Raw genomic sequence first — 11,030 nt, 5'->3', positions numbered from 1 at the left:
ACAGTACAGGGAGCTGATTTTCATGTGCCTCTGCACTCGATCTCCATTGCCTCCTGTAGGTGACAATCATATCCAATACAGTGCTCCTCTGTATGTGTGTGTATAAACAAGGACTCCTGCTCTGACCGTTTCTCATTTAAAACAACAGCTGAGATAGCAGCCAAAAGGCCAAATCAAAATCTGCATCTTTTTCCTTCCCCCCACAAAAAATTAAATGCTGGAATTGCATTAAAAAAAAAAGTATCTGCACCCAGGTATCTCTAGAAGGTTTCACAGTACTGCCCTGTACTGTCCCCTCCCTGCTTTGACTACAGCCCATCTGCCTTCAGAAACAAGCAGTTCCCCATGGCTTTACCCACTTCTCATTTACAGCTTCCACACATCCCTGGCTAGATGGGAGACTTTGGGCAGGCTGTCTTTGACATTGTGATGATCTCAGGAAGCTACGCAAGGTACCGGCAGCTTCTGCAAGTGACCGCTTGCCTCCCTGTGTGGCAGCACCCTTCATTTCCTTCCTTCCTACTCTCTCCTTCTTGCAGCAGGCACACACAGCCAGCCAGGTCCTCTGCAGCGGCTCTGACCACTGTGGTTTTGCCTGCAGGGTAACGCTGTCCATAACACACAGCCCGACCCCACGGCTGTGGGAAACCCAGTCTCTGCTACACCGCGTGGATGATTAATGAAAGGGCAGTGGTTGCCAAACTGCTGCTGAAAGGACAACGCGCATTTGTCTAAATATTATGTTTCCAGAAACTCAAGCTCAGCCAGGACTAGTGACAAAGAGGAACGATGTTGTGCTGGGGTGAGCTGTAGCTGTACATGTTTCAACAGCTCCCTAGGTGCTCTGCTCTATGTCGCTGCTGGGGGAATCCAGTAAGGTCCCAGCTCCAAAGGACAAGGGAGCATTAGAAGTTCTCATCCTACCTCTCATTCCCCCAGGAAAAGTTTACTTTTAAATCCAGTTATTTTAGTGTTTGGGTTTATAACATAGCCCCAACAAGTACATTCACTGCCCTAACAGAATGGGCACTGAGAAGGTAAATACTCCTTGAGCCAGTCGTGCTGTGCTGGAGAGCCAGACACGTTGTGCACCTACTGCAAAACCAGAGGAGATTGCAACCAGACTCTGGGGTTGGCTCTGTCTCTTCCAAACTGATGCTCCTTTCTTGCAAGAGGAACTCATTCAGGAATTCATAGACTTTGTGACTTTTGAATAAAAAAGACTTCTCATTTGTTTGTATAAGAGCAAATGCTCAGGCATGTTTTCACCATTTACTCCAAATTACTATCTAAATATCTCAGTGCCAGCGATGGCGTAAAGAAGCCAGTTAAATTGTTAACTTACAAACATTTTCTTCGTGGATTACATAAAGAAAGAGAAAGCATGAAATAAGCACTCGTGTTTTTAGAAGACATTGCCTGCAAAATCCCACTTGGGATTATTATACAGCTTTTAGTGAAATAATGTAACCTCTTGAATTAGAGCTGATTATTCTGCAGAATATGAAACATATGGTAGAGGTACCATGGCCTCAGCTCCCGTAGCCTCCACTCTTGTAGCCTCTAGCCCCATGCTCTCCCATTCCGTGACCTCTGGTCTCACATCCTCCCACTCCTGCAGCCCCCAATCCCATAGAATTTGATCCCATGGCCTTTGCTCCTGTGGATGCCCATCGCATGGCTTCAACTTTCATGGCCTCTGGTCCTGTAGCCTCCACTCCTGTGTGCCTGGCCCTCGTTGCCTCTGGAGTTCAGAAACTCCAGTCCCTAGCCTCAAATCCCACAGCCTCCAGGCCTGTGACCTCAGCGCCCTTATGTTTGATTTGCATGTTCTCCAGCTCCACGGCCTCTGGTCCTGGGGCCTCCATTCTCATGGTCTCAGCTTTCATAACCTTTAATACCATTCTCCCTTTCTATAGCCTCCAATACCCTGGCCTCATCTCCAATAGCTTCCAGCCCCTAAGCTTCAACTCCCACAGCCTTTGGTCTCACGGCCTCCTATCCATGTGAACGTTACTCCCATGGCTCTACTCTCCTGGTACCACAACCTCAGCTCCTGGGGCCTCAGGCTCTGAGGTTTCTACTCCTGCAGATCCACCTCCAGACAAGACAGCTAGCTAAACTTCAGGTGAAATTCCCGTGAGAAGTTGGATTTAGACAAGAGAACAGAGTCATTAGAACGGAGCTCAGACGTGACACAGAGAGCTGACAGAGCTCGCCATGGCCACCTGCGGTCTCACTGCTGCCTTAGCCCAACTAACCGCAGCTTGCTCCAGCTCCTGCTCCAACTCACCCCTTGAATCGCACTCCAGCTTCCTTCTGGCACTCGCGCTCAGGTGTTTGGCTGGATCAAGGAACTGATCCAGCTCAAAGGAAACCTGGGGATTTCAGGGGTGGGGTTTGCTTGGGTATTCATGGATCAGAGCTTTGATCCAGCTGACAGACAGCATGGCAGCACTCACTCTACGTCCAGTGAGGTAGTAGAAAGAAGAGTTAAGTCAGCAGGCTGTGAACGATACAGAGTGCTCTGGCAAGAAAGGTTAACGCAAAAGTACTTGATAGCTTCAGAAAGAGCCTGAGCAACAGGACACTGCCTGCAGAGACCAGCCTCCTCATTAGAGAAAGGTCTCAGACCCCCTAATCAGGGCTGTACCTTTCCAAAAAAGAAAAGCTGAAATCCAGAATGCGTAATTCAGTGAGTTCAGAAAAACAAACTATTTAAATTAATAAAATTACTTAGGGGAAACAAGGGTGTTCTTTGTGTTCTGAAGCGAAGGAAGTTGTGCCTGTCTTCAACATTTCTTTGCTAAGAATTCATAATGACTTTGGAGTTGGTTATTATTACTATTAATATTAAGGGTCACACACTTCATTCATGGGATACATCTTGCTACCAGGCTGACTGTATGTGGAAAAAAAGGCCTATGGCCCTGTAAAACGACTGCCGTAAGCTGTAGGAGAAGGCTGCCAAGCGAATCGTGCTGTGGCTGTGCTGTGGTAAATTCCAGAGCACACAGTAATGCTCCCAGTTGTTTGCTTGAATCATCTTACGATGCTGCGTGCACATTTAGCTGATGTACCAACACTAATGTACCATGCCATTCTCGGAGCTGGAATTATAAAATATTTCATAAAAATAAACAGCTTTCTTGCCAAGCTCATGACCGATAATCCCACAGATGCAAATCATTAATCACAGAATGTAGCAAGGTAATTACCAACCCAGGGATCTGTTTTGTGGAGTATGGGGCTGTGGTTAGATTACATTCTTGCTGCACAAAGCAGGCAGCAGTTGCCTGCTGCTGAAATCACTCTGTACCAGCACACATCAGGTCCTAACAGAGCACCAATATTCAGCCAACCCACGTTCATTACAGCACTGGCAGTGAACTGCCAGCATGGAACGTTCTCCTGCCACTTTTATTTAGCACAAACGCAGACATCTTAACACTGATGACTGGAAAGAACAAAAAATATCCTCACTGCATGCTTATACTTAACGGGGCCCAATTCTGAAATCGGTACGGCCTGGCTCACACAGAGCTGTTGTCTTTCTGTCCATTTAATTCATCCCAAGGGTATGAAAGAAACCTCGTTTTGGAAATTTTCAGCCCTGGGCTTTGCCACAGACTGTGTTCCTTGTGAGTAACAACAGAGTCAAGTATGGAATGAAGGCAAGGGGTTACATTGCTCCCCTCTTCAAAACCTTTCTGTACAAAGACTGAAATCAGTTTCAGACATTTGGAAACATTTCGCATTAAATTATTTGCTAATATTTTTCATTTCTGCCAGCTTCCACAATTCATTTTCTGTTTCTAGTCAGCATCACCATCCCATTTTCAAGCACTGCTGTGACACAACACTAGAGTTTAACAGCACTGCAAGAAACCATTCATATCCCTCACTCCCCATGATTTTTTTCATACCCTCTTCCTTTATACCCCAGCTGCCCAAGAAAGTCATTAAAAATACAAGCAGGGAAAATGTGTTACCAAATCCCATCTAGACATGTCTCCAAGCATGGCTGAGCACTACAACTGCGGGCCACCAAGGAACTCACACAAAAAGAAAGCTCTGCTGCCTCATGAAGGGGAAAAAAATGTTTAGGTGGAAAAGACAAGGGAGCAGCATCAAGGACATTGGTCCAGAACCATCAATTCCCCCAGGCAATGGAATAATTCTGAACACTTACTCAGCTTTCCATCACTACCGCGGATACCAAGCTACCCCTAGTGTGACTAACAGCTCCCACCTAAAAGGCTCATTCTCTAGGTTACCCTCATTTTCCATCCTTATGCTGGAACTGTCATTATCAGTAAAACCTGTGTACCATGAAAATAAAGGGCCCCTGCACCACTCAGGGCCTTCAAACAGCTGTCTTACATTGCAACCCACACCACCTGGTGCAGCCAACAGAGAAAGGCTGTGATAGCACACTACTGGCGGCACAGGCAAAATCCTCATCTGAGCTAGCCAGTATTTCCACAGACTTGCATTTTATTTTCATGAATGGTTCACAGGGAGACAGGCAGGGTGGCTGGAGGCACGTGTTGCAACATGAAGTGCTGGGGCAGTTTGTGGAGGACACCTCCATATTCACCGAGTGATGAGAGCCACCCAAGGCTGACAGCTGTCTGCGTGCAGCTGTGCTGGCGTCCCTCCCTGCAGGAAGGGTGTTCCCACTGCCCAAGTCCCCGCAGCTGCTCAGGATCAGCTGGGGAGGACACTGTGAGAATCATTTCAGCTCTAAAAGAAAAATCAAAGTGTCGGTTCAGGATGACACTAGAGAGAACAGCTGAAGCTCAGCTTCACTTTCAAGCCATCACCAAATCACCGTGGCTCATTACATTCTTCTCTTTGAGTTGACTGTTTCTCCCTGTCCCTTTAGTGACAGTCCCCACCAATGACTTCTAGGGCTCTGTGTTTGCTTTTACCTAGTGAAAAGTAATGGACTTCTATGTAACTCTGTAACACAGAAATGTGTATCCCATCTTACCGCTTCAAGGCAAAGTTCACTTCCTGGGATATTTTGGCAAGCGTCACCATAAAACCTCACAGTACTTTTCTATTTCTTGTATCATTTCATTGCTGTAGCATTATACACCGATAAAATGATAAAGGTTGGGAGCTGAGGCCACAGGACCCATATGATCTACTCAATGAAGTGCAATCAGGAGAGTCTAACATGGTCTGGCAATTAACCATTTAAAGAGAATTACAATGTCTTGAATCATATTAGGATAACAACAAGCAGAAAAGGTAGCTGTATTAGTCAGCTTGCTAAGAGTGGTTGTAAGAGGACAATTCTTGGAGGTTTGGAGCTAATTCTGTATGGGCTCAAGACCAACCTGTCAGGCCACAGTTTATTATCAGCAGCTTTTCTCATATGCATGCAAAAAATGAATTGTCAAACCACAACCAAAAACTCTTGGAAGCAGGTGATTAGCTTTTTCTCATGAAAAAAATGAAACCTATGACGCTGAAATTCAATCACACACACATACCTCTCTATTTTGACAGTCCAGTTAACTGTGGGAAACTAGCAGTTGAAGGTTTTTCCAATCACTCCTGTTTTGCAACAAGTCTGGAACACGTAAGTCATTTTATTTTTAACCACAACATAACAGCTGTGACAGCCACAAGGTCCTAGCCCACTGAACCTGTTGCTTGCTGACACTTGAAGATTAGTAGTAAGTGCAGTTTCCGGAATTAGGGAGTGATACTGGTGGTCTAAAAACACAAAGCAAGTGCCCTGAGACCAGCAATGTTATAAACTTACAGTGCATCCTATCACCTTCCTGTATGCCCACAGTTACTCCAGCGTTATCCCTGCTAAATGCCAGGTAGCTTCTCTTTTTCATGCTGCCGCCACAGACTAATTGAAGCATGGAAACATGCACCAACATTTGCATCACGATAGTGGGTTTAATCGCCTCAACACTGAATCTCCCAGAGAAAGAAGAACCTCATTTTGTGGGGGCATTAGAGGAGAACAGATTTTTCCTAACCCCAAGCAACTCTCTTTCGGGTTCTGCATGGTCCTTTACATTGGTAGCTTATTTCATAGGCACCAACAATTGGAAGAACCTCTTCTGGGGCACAGACCACTGGTACATAAGACTACACAGTTTTCTGCAGCTATTCAACTGAATGCTTTTAACCCCAAAGGTGAATCAACACCGTAGGCTGATTTTATTGCTTGTTATTAAACTACAGTCACGCTTTAAGTCTAAGCCTGAAGTCAAGACCTTGACTATGCTAAGCAGAAGGACGGAACAAGAGGAGTGCCCTTGAGACAAAGAGTGTGATAGCCAGTTAGAGTAAGCCCATGGTTTTGGATCATTTACCTGTCAATCAGCTGTCAAAACACTGTTATTTATTCTCTGTCAGAACTTCATTGCTCCTTACTATACTTTCCCTTCTATAGGGAAGATAGGAGGTGCAAAGAGGTCGCTGACTCAACCCCAGACACAGACCCCTTTCTCTTCCCTTCCCTTTCCTCGCACTTGAGCCAAGTGCCAAAGAGTGCAGCTGACTCCGAGGAGACGTGGGCCCGGGGAGCTCGTATGTGCCTGCAGACACTGTACTGCATCTACCTAAAACACAATTAACCAATGCTGGGGAAAAAAAAGGCTTTTTGGGGAACAATACATGGATTTCAAAAGTTTGAGTTTAGCTGAACACACGCTTGCATTATTTAACACACGTTCGCCCCTTGTTCTGCCGGCTCTATCCCCACCATTTACTGCTAAACAGGTCCCTTATCTTTATTGATCACTTAATTTATCTTTTCTTAACTCCCCTTGCTCCGTCTGGTGCCGTGTGTCCAAGGTATTGAGGCTAAACATCCGTCTGTTCATACTGTCGTGACTGGTTTGCCTTTGAAAGAATAGGGGGAGCAGGTGGTGTGACTAAGTAGACCCTCAACAGAATAGGGGCACCATTGCTGTGTCCTGTCCCAACCTGCCAGCGATTCCCCACCCTCCCAACTGTTCCACATTAAAGCAGTCAACTGTGGCTTTACAGTCCAAGTTTTACACAACTGTTTTACAAACCAGGAAGAATTTCTTTTGTTGAAAACCTTTTGTCAGGCAGCACAGAATGGGGGGGTAGTGGGGTAGAAGCAGTGCAGAAAGCCCGTTCTGAGGCTGAGTGCATTTTAATATGTATGTAGATATACACCACGCGATGTGCCGAGCCGCTGAGCCTGTTCTGGCCGTATTGCCGGGCTGCTTTTAAGCTCTCTTTCAAAGCAGTTGCACAATGTATCTTTCACATATATCCATCTTTTTGATTTTCTGGGGGTTTTTACTACTAAAGAAATGTGTTTATGGTACAGTTTTGGCTTATTAGAGCAAGTAAGACTGAAAACAACCTAATAAAATAACTCCTGAAATTTATGCGGGTTTTTTTCTTTTGTTTTTTTTTTTCCTGAATAAGCATACAATATCCATTTTTCAGTGTTGCAAAATGATTAGAAATCCATCTAACTGGATAGATAGCCCTGAAGAAACGTCCAGATGATGCTTCAAGCACATTCCAGTTTCTGAGTAATCTCACTGCAGGCACCATGCTGCTTCTCATCTCCTACACCACAATTCCTCACAGACTTCAGCGGTGCTTATTTCAACCCCTATTTAGGAAAGCACTCCAACATTAGGGGTTATCTCTGAGATAACGTACCCTGAAACAGCCTGGTCCATGAGAGACAGAACACTCAGGAACTCACAAAACTGAACGTAGAAAGAGCAAATATTTCTTACAGCTGCAAAACTCCTCTGGTATCACCACCAGAGTGCTACAAATCCTTGCATGCAAAAGCCAAACTTGCCAAATTCTTCTGGCTTGCTTTTTTCCCCCTCCTCTTTGTGAGAATTTGTTTACTGGACCATTCACAATTTTTTCAAAAAGAAGATTTGATCATTTTCCACATTTTCAAAGGAAAACAAAATTTATGCATACTCCTATTTGCATCTCGAGTTTCTTTCCACTGGCAAAAATGTACTGGAAGCTCTGTTTCAGGCAAAACAGCAAACCAAGGGAGAGAGATTCCCCCCCGCCTTTTTTTAACATCTTGTAGTCAATCACTCAAGTCTTAAAACTGCACAGAAAAAAAAAAAAAAGAGAAAGAAAAAAGAAAAAATAGAAAAAAGATAAAAATTGGCTTCTTTCTTTCCTTCGGGAACTTGTGTGTCTCCTGCTACCCTCCCCCTCACTATCAAACTGCAAAGCAAAGACAAAAGCTGAGACCCTGCTCCTGCAGTAGTCAAAGGCAAAATTTCTGTGGGGCCTGAATTTCACCCAAGCTGCTGAGTCCTGCAGCAACCAGAGAAATCAGGGACTGCTGCCCAAGGAAGAAAGGATCCACATTTACTACAGGACTGCTGGGAAAGGACTGAGAATTCCTCATACTAAAAGCTTTTCTGCTAGGAGCCTGATCCTCTCAAATAAGCAAGTAACTGACTTTTCAGTTCAACTGATACAAAGAGTACAGTTTAGATTATTATTATTATTTTAGCTTCTTCATTAATATATATATATATTCAGAGATAAAATGAAATGTTTCAGAATAATATTTATTTATTCATTTATTTTAAGAAGCGGGGGGGGGTGGGGGGGTGGAGGGGGGGTGGAGGGGGAGATGACAAAAGGGAAAGGCTGTGTTGAGAGAAATGCTGATATATGTCTACAGCCCCTTCAGTAGCCTGGTGGTTAGGTCACTCAGGAGACTAAGTTTAAATTCCTCCTTTTCTTGAAAGGCCCTGAAGGCCTTCTAAAGAAAGCACTAAAACTACCAAGCAATATGATGACATGGAGAGTCTGTGATTGCCAATTGCTCATATTAATGCAATTCTATTATGCATTAAAAAATCAATGGTCCTTTGAAGCTGGCATCCAGAGTATCTACTCTCTGAGACCAGTGTCTTAATCATGAGGTTCATCAATTCTTATTTTACATTTCCTATCTCACTAAATATTCATTTAATACACAATGAAACACCACCTACAAGAAAGAAGGGAAGCTCGCCTCCTCTCCCCTGTCCTCTCCCCTGCCCTCTCCATTGTTTTACACCATGGTGCTTAGGGCAGTCACTATGTAGAAGGGAGACAAGGATTTGCTTTTCCCATATCAAGGAGAATACTGAAAAATCTGGACTAATAAAAAGAAAAAAAAAAGTATCTCCAAAAACCTGAGTAAGTATCCTGTCACATAATGATGGATCAAAAGGGATCACCATAGCTTATTTTCAGTGAAAATAGTTTCTCAAGTGCAGCAAGCATTTCAAACAGTTTCTTGACAACCAAGACTATTTTGCAGCAAAACTGGTTAACAGTAATACAAGACAAAACAAATTCTCCAGACCTAAAAATGGCAACTAAGGAAATGAGGATAAGTGTCACCAAAAATGAAACACTCAGAGAGTTTTATCCACCCCCCCCTCAAAAAAAATCTTCAAAAAAATATTCACAGCAGGAAAAAGAGAAATATTTTAGTACTGTACAGAAGCAGAGAAAGAGGATATTTACTTATTTAGATCTCTCAATATTATCTCAAACACTGTGGTAATATGTCTTGAGATAACATGTCCTACATCTCTGCTCATTTCAGATATTGATTGCATACCTACTTCAGAAAAACTGTCACAAATATGGCAGTATCTGTAAATCACCACACTGCTTTCCCATTGTAAAAATCAGGAAAACCTTTAAAAAAACACTTTAAACATTAGGAAAAGATTCTGCATCATTCATTTTGAATATCGTATATGATATCTCTACTACCACATTAAAAAAAAAGTCTTGTTACTACGAACTTCTTAAATTGACTAGCTTTTCTTCAATGTGTATATGAATTTTCAGTACAAACTGTGTACAACATTCAAAAGATAGTTGTAAAAACAGCTGTGGAGTCCATAATCACTGTATTTTACCTGTTCTTGCATGCTAGTTTATGTCTCTAGCATCTCTTCGTCTACAGACATACATGAAGAACTACTGAATCAGTTAAGAATTAATCCTTATATTATGCTAAGGAGAGAGAACAAAATGGTTAGAAAAAATGGGAAACTAGACAGTAGATGACACAGTGCTCCAAGTGACCTGCAACCTGAACTAGATCAGAAATGATCTAATGAGATCTGAAACGAACCTCTTGGTCTTTCCAATCCTTGATGGGCGTTTGTCTACATCACAAAAGCCACAATACCTTTTGGCACAATTTGTCAGAACTGACATTTTCAGAGAGGCTTATTGCTGGTAAGGCACAGATGTTATAGGTCAGAATAAACTGTACCGGCAGATTTGCTGTAGACAAGGTTAAATGGCAACAGGCAAAGCTGTCTAGAATCAGCAGTGTTTCCTTTCCAAAAAAATTTGAATTAAACTAGTGAAATATCCCAGCAGACGGATGAAGGAAACATGATTTTCCAAGACAGTCAGCTATAGGCACCTGTTTATTCAGAGGCAATAAGTTTCCTGCACTAGCATATGCAGCCCTCAAAATATTTTGTGGATCTTGCTGCTTCTGTGAAACTGTTGTCACTTCGTGCATACATCAGACTTGATTTAACTTGCCTGAAAGTCATGTATTGATACCCTCGATATATATAATGCCTTCATTTTACTTTCCAAGTGACTGAACAAAATTAAAAGAAGAGGGGAAAAAAAAAATCATATCTTCCACTTACCCTAATGCAAATGTAATATTTGTGTAATTGTGTATAATCGTTTAAAGTATAATTTAATACATCCCTTTAACAACCCACAAATTATCACTTGACAACTAGAAATAATAGGTCTTTTTGTTAAAAACAGAAAGCATGTGAAGACTAAAGGTTAAACAGGTCTTTTCATCATGATAAATCACTGGTTAATGAGCCTGGTATTGTTGGGTATTATACTTGCTCACTTTAATGCCATTACCTTCTGGTTGTAAAGCTGACACTACTAATGATCTTCATTCTTTGAACTTTTCCACAATATTGACTGGTTGCATAGAGCAGATGTTACTTGGATTTGACTGCAAAAGT

Source organism: Cygnus olor, chromosome 5, assembly GCF_009769625.2.
Source record: "Cygnus olor isolate bCygOlo1 chromosome 5, bCygOlo1.pri.v2, whole genome shotgun sequence".
In the NCBI taxonomy this organism is placed as follows: domain Eukaryota; kingdom Metazoa; phylum Chordata; class Aves; order Anseriformes; family Anatidae; genus Cygnus; species Cygnus olor.
The sequence above is the reverse complement of the archived record's forward strand: the minus strand, read 5'-3'. Positions refer to the sequence as shown.